Below are 9,921 nucleotides of genomic sequence, written 5' to 3'. Positions count from 1 at the left end.
CCTTAGTTCAGATTTTAAGGTTTCGGCCCCACGTTTCCCTGTTAGGGGCGTATGCATTACTGATGATTGGTTTTGGAATTCCAGTTCACTCTACAGTTCCCTGCCTATGGAGTTCCGTTCGCGTTGGTTTGATGCTGGTAGAGATCGCGAGTGCGATTTTCAGTTCCGCAGTGATTTTTGCAGCTGTCTTCCTCTTATTTTTCTTCAGAGTCCTCTTCAATGACCTTCCGCCACGCTCACTCAACACACACTTCCTCCCACGTCGTGGTTTACTGTATTTTTATTTTCTTGTTTTACCATTGTGCGGTATCTATCTCCGAAGCAGTGCCTCTTGAAACTTACCGACTACTTTTGTCACGGAAGCACCAATAATTTGCTCATTTTAGAATTCACTAAGGCCCGACACAATGCACTCAGAACTGCACAGAACAGTATTCTGACCACGACTGACACTTGCAAAGTGCTGAGAACATTGCATAGGTGTTGTTCGCCGTCTGATGCAACAGCGCAATCTGCAGGCTTGGCAGGCATCTCTATTTATGTTCAAGCATACATTTCTCGTGGTGTGTTAAAATAGTTGTCCAATCCCTGTAGTAAAGACTGCACAACAACCACTTCAGTCGTTAACATCCTGCAACAGGCGATCCACCAACAATGCAAGTTGATTATTAAAAAAAAAAAGGTATAAATAATACATGTATTTTGTATATTTATTCAGTCAATGAAAAATCAGATTTCACAGTCTCTTATTAGAGAAGATGTTACATGTAGTCTGAGATGTAGAGTCGTCGGCAGAAGTAGAAGCAACTTCAGGCGTGCGTTCAGAAAGTGTGATGAGAAATTTGTTCCTTATTTTGTACACTTATTTTCTGTCAGACAACATTAATAGTAACTTCAGACCAAGCGTCTGTTTACAGTTAGGTATTATCGGAAAAATTGTGGAAATATCTAATCAGATTTTGATGGGATTTCAAAATGCTGGAAGTAATGGCATATTTTTATTAAATCTTCCACAATGTGTAAGTCTGCATTTCACTAAATTGTGAAGAATAGTGCCTTGTGACAGAAACATCTGTCATTCACAATTGGAATCAGTCAAATTAAACAAATTCTTGAAAATAACTGTCTGCAGCCCTGCAAAAGGAAATGATTACACAGGCACTTGAGAGCCTTCGATTCATTGCCATGATACTGAGACGTTGCAGTCTATATAGGAAACTGTTTAAAAATCACTTGTGCACCCCATGTTGCTACAATGTGAGGGACCTAAACCAAGCAGGGCTAACGGGAAATGACGTATGTAAGAAAGGACGGCACGAATGATTAGCAAAAGAGAGATCCGGAAATGTTGAAGATTCTGAACTGTAAGACTTTTTATGGTAGCCGCTAACTATCCTTTGAAAACATGCTTACTGTGTTTCCAAAACAAGTTTTATATGAAAAACAGATATATATATATATATATATATATATATATATATATATATATATATATATATATATATATACTGATGAGCCAAAGCATTACGACGGCCTGTTTAATAGCTTGTTTGTCTGTCTTTGAAACGAATACATCACTGATTCTGTGTATCAGGGATTCGAAAATTTGTTCGCAGGTTTGTGGAGGTACGTGTCGTTAGCTGTCTACGCACAGTCATGTAATTCGCATAAATAACAGACCACTGATATCTTACCCGGTGATGTAGCAAGATATTGACCCAGACGGGCTTCATAGGATATACATCGGGTGAATCTGGTCGCCCAGGCATCAACGTGAATCCGCTATAATGCTCCTCAAAACACCGTAGCACTCTTCTGGTTACGAGACATGGACAACTATACTGTCGGAAGATGACATTGCCGTCTGCGAAGACACCAAGCATGAAGGGCTGCAGCTGGTTCGCAGCTGTCAGCGAGTCTTGGACTACTACGACAGGTCCCACGCAAGCGCAGGAGAATGTCTCCCATTGTATAACAGTCCTCCCACCAGGCTGCGTCCGTGGCGGGCTGCACATCTGGAGCCGCCGCTGAACTCGATGACACCGTTCGTGGATACGACCATCAACCTATTGTAGCAATAATATGGTTCCGAAGAACCGACAATTTTCCATTGGTCGACGGTCGAATCCCGATGGTCCCTTGCCCACTGCCATCGTAACTGACGATGTTGTTGGGTCAAAGTGTGAACTTGTAGAGGTGGTCTGCTGCGGAGCTCCATGTTCAACAATGTGCGATGAACAGCACTGCGCGCTTTCGGCAGAGCTTCCCAGATCACCATCTACCCTACTTTACAGAGCAGGCAAACCTCCGAATCCAAGGTCTGTGAAGAGTCGTAGACGTGTAACAATTTAACGCCTTGTGATATTTCCAGGGCCTGTCCTACCTCTTTCAGTAGTCCCCCTCTTTCGCTAGATGTCTCAGGCAGTAACAGGTGAACATTCGACCAACTCTGTGCAATAATAATCGGCCGTTTGTGAAAGTAGCTTATCTCAATGGATTTCCCCGTTTCGAGCCCATATATTCGGTAGGGTGATCTCCCGCCTGTGTCTGCGCCGCTTACATACTTTTTTTATCACGTCACGAGCGAGCAACGCCAACAGACGGCATCCAACGTCGCGGTGGGCAGTGGTCATAATGTTTTGGTTGATCAGTGTATTTCAGCCTCCTCTCCCATAGAGCACTCCCTTAGAATACAAGTGCGGCCTTTTGGTTGTGTTTCTGACTAGTACCCAACCCGGGTTCCATACTAGCTAGCGTGTAAATTTTCAGCAATGTTGCCCGAACTCTATCCGTTTGAATCACCTTCGTTGAGCCAACGGCTTTGTCGAAGTGTGTGGAGGAATGGAAATAGGCTTGGTCACACGCATGACTGCGGCCTGAGACAAAGGATGAAGTAGCAACGACCAGCAGTATCAGCATGCAAAAACAAAAGAAAACCACTGCATTAGAGACACCAAATTTGTATGCATTTGCCATTTGGCTTACAATTAAACTGCCACGATGATACCTCCACAGATAAAAGATCCTGGATTATCCCGCCATTCGAATCTCCGGAAGGTAGGAAGGGGGGCTGCCAAAGAGCTAAGACCAGGAGAAATATAAAAAGCCTACGAAAGTGTAATATTCTATGACGCGGAGCGTAGAATGTCAAAAGTCCGAATGTTGTAGGGAAGTCTGAAAAGAGAAATCCAAAGGCTCAGATTAGATAATTATAATCGCAGTCAGTGAATTGAAATGGGAAGAGGCAATTCTGGTCAGACAAACATGGGGTGATATTAATAGTAGTATGAAATGATGTACCGAGAGTAGCATTGAACATGAACAGGAAGGTGCGGGATAGAGTGAGATACTGTGAACAGTTGGGTAATACTATCATTCTCATCAAAATTGGCAGCAAACCAACGGTACTGACGTTAATTCATTTATTCATGCCGACTTCAGAAGCAAAAGATGTAGAGGAAGTATATGAAAATACTGAAAATGTAATGCTGTCTACAAAGGAATTTAAAGGTCTAATAATCATTGGTGACTGGAACGTTATGGTAAAGGAAGAAATACGAAACAGAGTCGCGAAACAAATGGGCTCGGTAAGGAGAAAGACTGAGTTCTGCAATAAAGTTTCAGCTGTTAACAGTTTATACATTTTTTAAAATAACGATGAGAAGAGGTATTCTAGGGAAAGGCCTACAGATATGAGTAGTTTCCAACTAGATTACATCAAGGTCAGACAGAGATATCGAAATCAGGTACTGGACTGTAAGGCGTACTCTGCAGCAGATGTTGACTCAGATCAAAATGTACAAGTGGGCAACGAAAGGTAATTCCTTCAAATTTTTTGTGAAAACTTTTAAAGCTTTTTAAATAAAACAAGTGCTATTGATATCCCCACGTTTTTAATCTTCGTGTGTACATAATTGAAACCCTCTGCCGCTAGAGATCTTTGAATTATAGCGTGTAAAATGGGAGTGTTTAACGTAATTATGTATGTGGGTGAGAAACACTGTGCTGTTATTGAGTTTAGAATTGGAAGAGCTCGTCCACGCATGGAGCAGCCTCTCCATCATGACAATCCCAGACCACACACGAACTCTGCGATGCCTGCAACAATCCGACGCCTTGGTTTTACGGTCATCCATCATCCAGCGTATAGTTCCGACTTGGCCCCATGCGATTTTCGTCTGTTTCCAAACCATTAAGAATACCTTCGAGGATTTCACTTACATAGTGACGAAGAGATGCAAGTAGAGATGAGGTTGTGACTGTCAACAAACTAAAACATTCCACGGTGTCGGTATCAATAAAGTAGTCTCTTGTTGGGAGAAATTTCTTCATTGTCAGGGTGACTCTGTCGAGAAATACATGTATATATATGAATAGATGTAGAATGTTAATAACGTTTGTTTTATTTAAAAAGCTTCAAGAGTTTTCACATAAACAATTCGCAGACATTACTTGTCAGCATACTCTCATATTGTTGATGAAAAGAAGATAGCAGTTTAAGAGAACCGTCCGAAAAAATCCTTGTGGAAATATGTGTGTTATAGAAATACTGAAGAATGATGAGGAGTGTTTGAATTTCTCTGATTTTGTACATACTGCAACAATTCATACCACAAAATGGTTCAAATGGCTCTGAGCACTATGGGACTTAACATCTGAGGTCATTAGTCCCCTAGAAGCTAGAACTACTTAAACCTAACTAACCTAAGGAGATCACACACATCCATGCCCTAGGCAGGATTCGAACTTGCGACCATAGCGGTCGCGCGGTTCCAGACTTCATACTACACTAGGCGGCTTAGAGGAAGAAGCAGATGCGTTAATAAAAACTTCTCTAAATGTCATCGGTAATGCATGCAACTCAGTAGAAAATAAAGCAACTGATGAATGGTATATAGAGGTTAGACAATGTTTTAAGAAGAAATCTGTACAGTACAAAGAAGATTAGAAGCTCTGAAAAAATTAAAAGGAAACAAAATATTCAGTATGTCTTCTTGTCCCCTTCCGTGACTAACTCCTTTATTCAGGCCATATCCACATTGATTCCTGCACTCTTAAATGTGTATTTTACTTAAAATGAAACAGACACCTAAGGCACAGTTCCATAAAGAATTTATTGATCACCAGAATTATTGATCGCCAGATTTAGAAAAATCCATAAAATGTTTAACGGACAGAGTGTCCGTAATTAACAAGTTTAAAAACAGGACAACTGCTAGGAACGACGTCAAATAGGAACAGCATATTACTGACGCAGGGGAAAATGTCACTGAACGAAAAAAATTTAACCGAAATTTGCCAAATAGACGCTGCTGGAAGCGTGAGAACATTTACACCAGCAGACGCGCGACACACGGCTGTTGTTTGCACCCTGGACGCCCTACATGACTGTCTCCATGAAGGATCCCGCGCTGCTGGTAAAGCTGTTTTATAATAACGGTGACTGTGGAGCCATAGCTATTCAGAAGTTCTGTACACTGGGAGGTATAAAAAAAGTCATTGATCCGATGTATGCTAAGGGTCTGGAGAAAATAATTACAAAACTAGAAAAGACAGGCTCTTTTGAAGTACAGTGTGGCGGAGGGAGGGAAACAGTTGACCCGACTTCTGTCGGAGAAGTGGTCGCAGCATTGCAGGAGGGATCGTCCAGTGGTGTGCAAAGATGCAGTTCACGGGGGATTGCCCGAACGTTGGACAAGCCTGCCAGCTCAGCGCACGAAACAACCTGCACTGCTATCCATACAAAATCACTCATATTCAGGAGTGGCTACCTGCTGACCTGCCAGCAACACAAACGTTCGCTCTGGCATTTCTTGCTCTCATAGAGGTGGACAATGAACGGCAATGGAACATTCTGTGGACAGAAGAAGCCCATGTCAATACGGAAAACTGAAGAATATTGGCGACGGAAAACCCGGACGCACATCAACCGATGCAACTTCTTTCTGCAAGAGTGAATGTGTGGTGCTCGTGGACGGCATAGTTTATCTTAGGGCAACATTTCTTCAAAGAGTTGAGTCCTGCGGATCCTTTTACCTTCACTATGACAGTTAAACGCCTTGAGAGTCTTTTACACATCAAAGTCATTCCAACTATTCAACAGCATGGATGTGTGGGTAAGATAATTTTCATGCAAGATGATGCCGCCTCCCACAAAGCACAGCCACTGAAGCGGCTGCTGCAGAGGCATTTCGGAAATGCATTATCACCCGTCATTTTCATGCAGCTAGGCCGTCCAGGTCACCCGATCTCAATCCGTGTGATTTCTTGCTGCGGAGTTTTCTGAAAGATCTTGTGTTTAGTGCGTAGCTGAATTGAAGGAACACACCGTGCAACGCATTCTGAGCGTGATACCAGAGTCACTCCGATGTGTTGTGGGACATGCTGTTTCTCAATTTCAGCTTGTGGCAGAAAACGATGGACGGCCTATTGAAACATGTCTCGCGAATCAGCAAACGATGTAATTTTGTATTTTGTACGGTTTTTGACCTTAGAACAATTAAAAACCGATTTTTGACATTCGAAGTGGTACGGTTTTCTGTTATGAATGGGCGTACCTAAACAATAGTGCCATATATGAATATAATTTTCGTTTTTTCCTCTGTTTTCCAAAAAGTTCCCTCTGCGTCGATAAAATCCTGTTTAAATTTGACGACATTATGAACAGTACTCTCTTTCTACAACTTTTAGGAACCTGAATTTTTATTATGGACACCCTGTATCAATGAATCAAGGAATAACGTCCATTGCACTTGAGGAATGCATAGGGACTAAAAACAGCAAGGAACCCGTGGATTGGAGTATATACAAAAAATAGTTAAAGACGTTCGGTGCAATACCTACTGTAATGTGAAGAGGTTGACGCAGAAGGAGAATTCGTGGTGTGTGGCATTAGACTAGTAAGAAAACTGACGACTCAATAAAGGGGACCAGAAAGACCAGGTGAGGCTAACTACAGCGCACACAAAGTCAACGAACGGATGTGAGCTTTCTGTTCAGCTGCACGTAAGCCAGTGTGGTGTAGGCGGCAGAAACTTCAATTACCACATTTAAAACTGTATTCCCGCAAGAGGATCCTACTGTACCAATGTTTGACAGCCGTACACACTTACAGCTGAGAGGAATTATTACTAGCACCACCTTCACTGAATACAATCACGACTACCTAAAGAGAATTAGTCATCAGGACCTGATGAAATGTCACTGAGATTACCCGGCGAACACGCAACGAATATAAATAATTTCCTAGATATTAGTTATCAGGTTTTCTGGCGCAGCGACTGGAAAAGAACAAAATTCCTGGTTACAAAATGGGTCACAGATCGAATCCCATAATTACAGACCAATACAGCTGTCCTTCTTTCGCATGATTGTAAAGCAAATTCTAAGCCGCTCATTAAGCTTCCTGGATATACAAGTAGGAAAACTAGTAAATCTGGAAAGGGAAATCCAAGGGCTCAGTCTGGATAATTATAATGGTGGTCACTGAAGTGAAATGGAAAGAGGCATTTATGGTCAGATGAACACTGGCTGATATCAATAGTAGGATGAACTGGAGTAACGGGAATAGCAATGGACATGAAAAGAAAGATGCAGCACAGAGTTAGTTATTGTAAACAGTTCGGTAATACGATCATTCTCATCAGAATTGACAGTAAACCGACGGCAATTACAGTAATTCAGTTATTCATACCGAAGTCAGAAACAGAAGATGCAGTTACGCAATAATTTATTGCTGAATCGTTTATAACAGTTTATCAAAAGACGGCCACAATAACTAAGGCAACAAAGGTGTTCAAGATCTGCGCTCTTATCCAATCAGTCATCATTTACTCACCGAGGAAGCTTGACTTCAACTGCTACGCATCAGAGCTATAATTCTAATGATATATCCACAGTTGAATATGGGTCTCTCCAGAGCCAAAGCCTGCAGGCACCTATAAGTTAAGAAGCAAGACCAAGTACCTTACTCTTATCCGAAAGAAATAATTCCTTTGCAAAGTAGAAAAGATTGCCAGAAAAGACAGAAGAAAGGTAAGAAGTCGAACCTAATAGGAAACTGTTTGAGTCTGATCAAGCAGACAAAAAGAAAACAAAGCAAAACTTGAATACATTGGCGAAAAAGCCAGGAACGTTTCACTGTACAGGCTGTTCTGAAAAGCACAATAATCCTCCTACACGAGACTGGGGCCAATGTCTAAAATGCGAGGAATGGCGGCACGAATGCTGTTCTTGTTATGAAAGTTGTGGACACTTCAATCCTGATCTTTGTTAAACAGAATTTCCTCTGGTCGGAATATTTTCGCAAATTTTTTTTGACCAGCATCCAGCTTGTTCCTTAAATCAAATCTGATGTTAACATACAGCCAAAGAAACTGGTACACCTGCCTAATATCGTTTAGGGCCACCGCGAGCACGCAGAAGTGACAACACGATGTGGCGTTTACTCGACCTGTCTGAAATAGTGCTACAGGGAACTGACACAATGAATCCTGCTGGTCTGTCGATAAATCCGTAACAATACATTGCAAGGCATCCTAGATATGCTCAATAATGTTCATGCGTGGGAAGTTTGGTAGTCAGCGTAAGTGTTCAAACTCAGCTGAGTGTTCCTGGAGCCACTCTGTAGCAATTCTGGACTTGTGGGGTGTCGCATTGTCCCACTGGAATTGCCCATGTCCGTCGGAATGCACAAGGTACATGAACTGATGCAGGTGGTCAGACAGGACGCTTACGTACGTGCCAACTATCAAAGTCTTATCTAGACGTATCAGGGGTCTCTTATCACTCCATGTGCACACGCCCCACACCATTACAGAGCTTCCACTAACTTGAACAGTCCCCTGCTGACATGCAGGTCCATGGATTAATGAAGTTGTCTCCATACCCGTACATGGTCCATCAGTTCGACACAATTTGAAACGAGTCTCATCCGAGCAGGCAACATGTTTCCAGTCATCAACTGTCCAACGTCGGTGACGACGGGCCTGGGCGATGTGTAAAGCTTTGTGTCGTGCACTCATCAACATTGCACGAGCGGGCTTTCAGTTCCGAAAGCACATATCGATGATGTTTCTTTGAATGTTTCGCACCCTTACTTTCCTGATGACTCAGCATTGAAATCTGCAGCAATTTGCAAAAGGGTTGCACTTCTGTCTCGTTGAATGATTCTCTTCGAATCCTGCCTGGGGCATGGATGTTTGTGATGTCCTTAGGTTAGTTAGGTTTAACTAGTTCTAAGTTCTAGGGGACTAATGACCTCAGCAGTTGAGTCCCATAGTGCTCAGAGCCATTTGAACCATTTGATTCTCTTCAGTCGTCGTTGATCCCGTTCTTGCAGGATCTTTTTGCAGAAGCAGCAATGTAGGAGATTTGATATTTTACCTGAACCCTGATATTCACGTTACACTGATGAAATGGTCGTGCGGGAAAATCTCCACTCATCGACAGCTCGGAGATGCTGTGTCTCATCGCTCGCGCGCCGACTATAACACCACGTTCAAACTCACTTATATCTTGATACCCTGCCATTGTAGCAGCAGTAACCGATCGAACAACTGTGCCAGGCATTTGTCTTACATAGGCGTTGCCGACCGGAGCGCCGTATTCTGCCAGTTTACACATCTCTGAATTTGAATATGCATGACTACACCAGTTTCCTTGGCTCTTCAGTGTATCGTGTTCTGAGAACAGAGTACACCACGTGTATGATGCTATAAATTAAATAAAGAATGCTAAGAAACAGCGTACATTAGGTGTATGTATGTTGCACATTTAATAAAAAAGAAGAGCTGAATGGCACTTATGTTTTTCTCATAGTAATAATAACGCGCAAATTCACCCCGCTAGAAACTCGGTTCGGATAAGAGAGCGGTCGGATAAGAGAGCGAATATACATTATTTGGTTCAAATGGCTCTGAG

Source organism: Schistocerca nitens, chromosome 8 (assembly GCF_023898315.1).
Source record: "Schistocerca nitens isolate TAMUIC-IGC-003100 chromosome 8, iqSchNite1.1, whole genome shotgun sequence".
NCBI classification, from domain to species: domain Eukaryota; kingdom Metazoa; phylum Arthropoda; class Insecta; order Orthoptera; family Acrididae; genus Schistocerca; species Schistocerca nitens.
Note: the sequence above shows the minus strand (reverse complement) of the source record.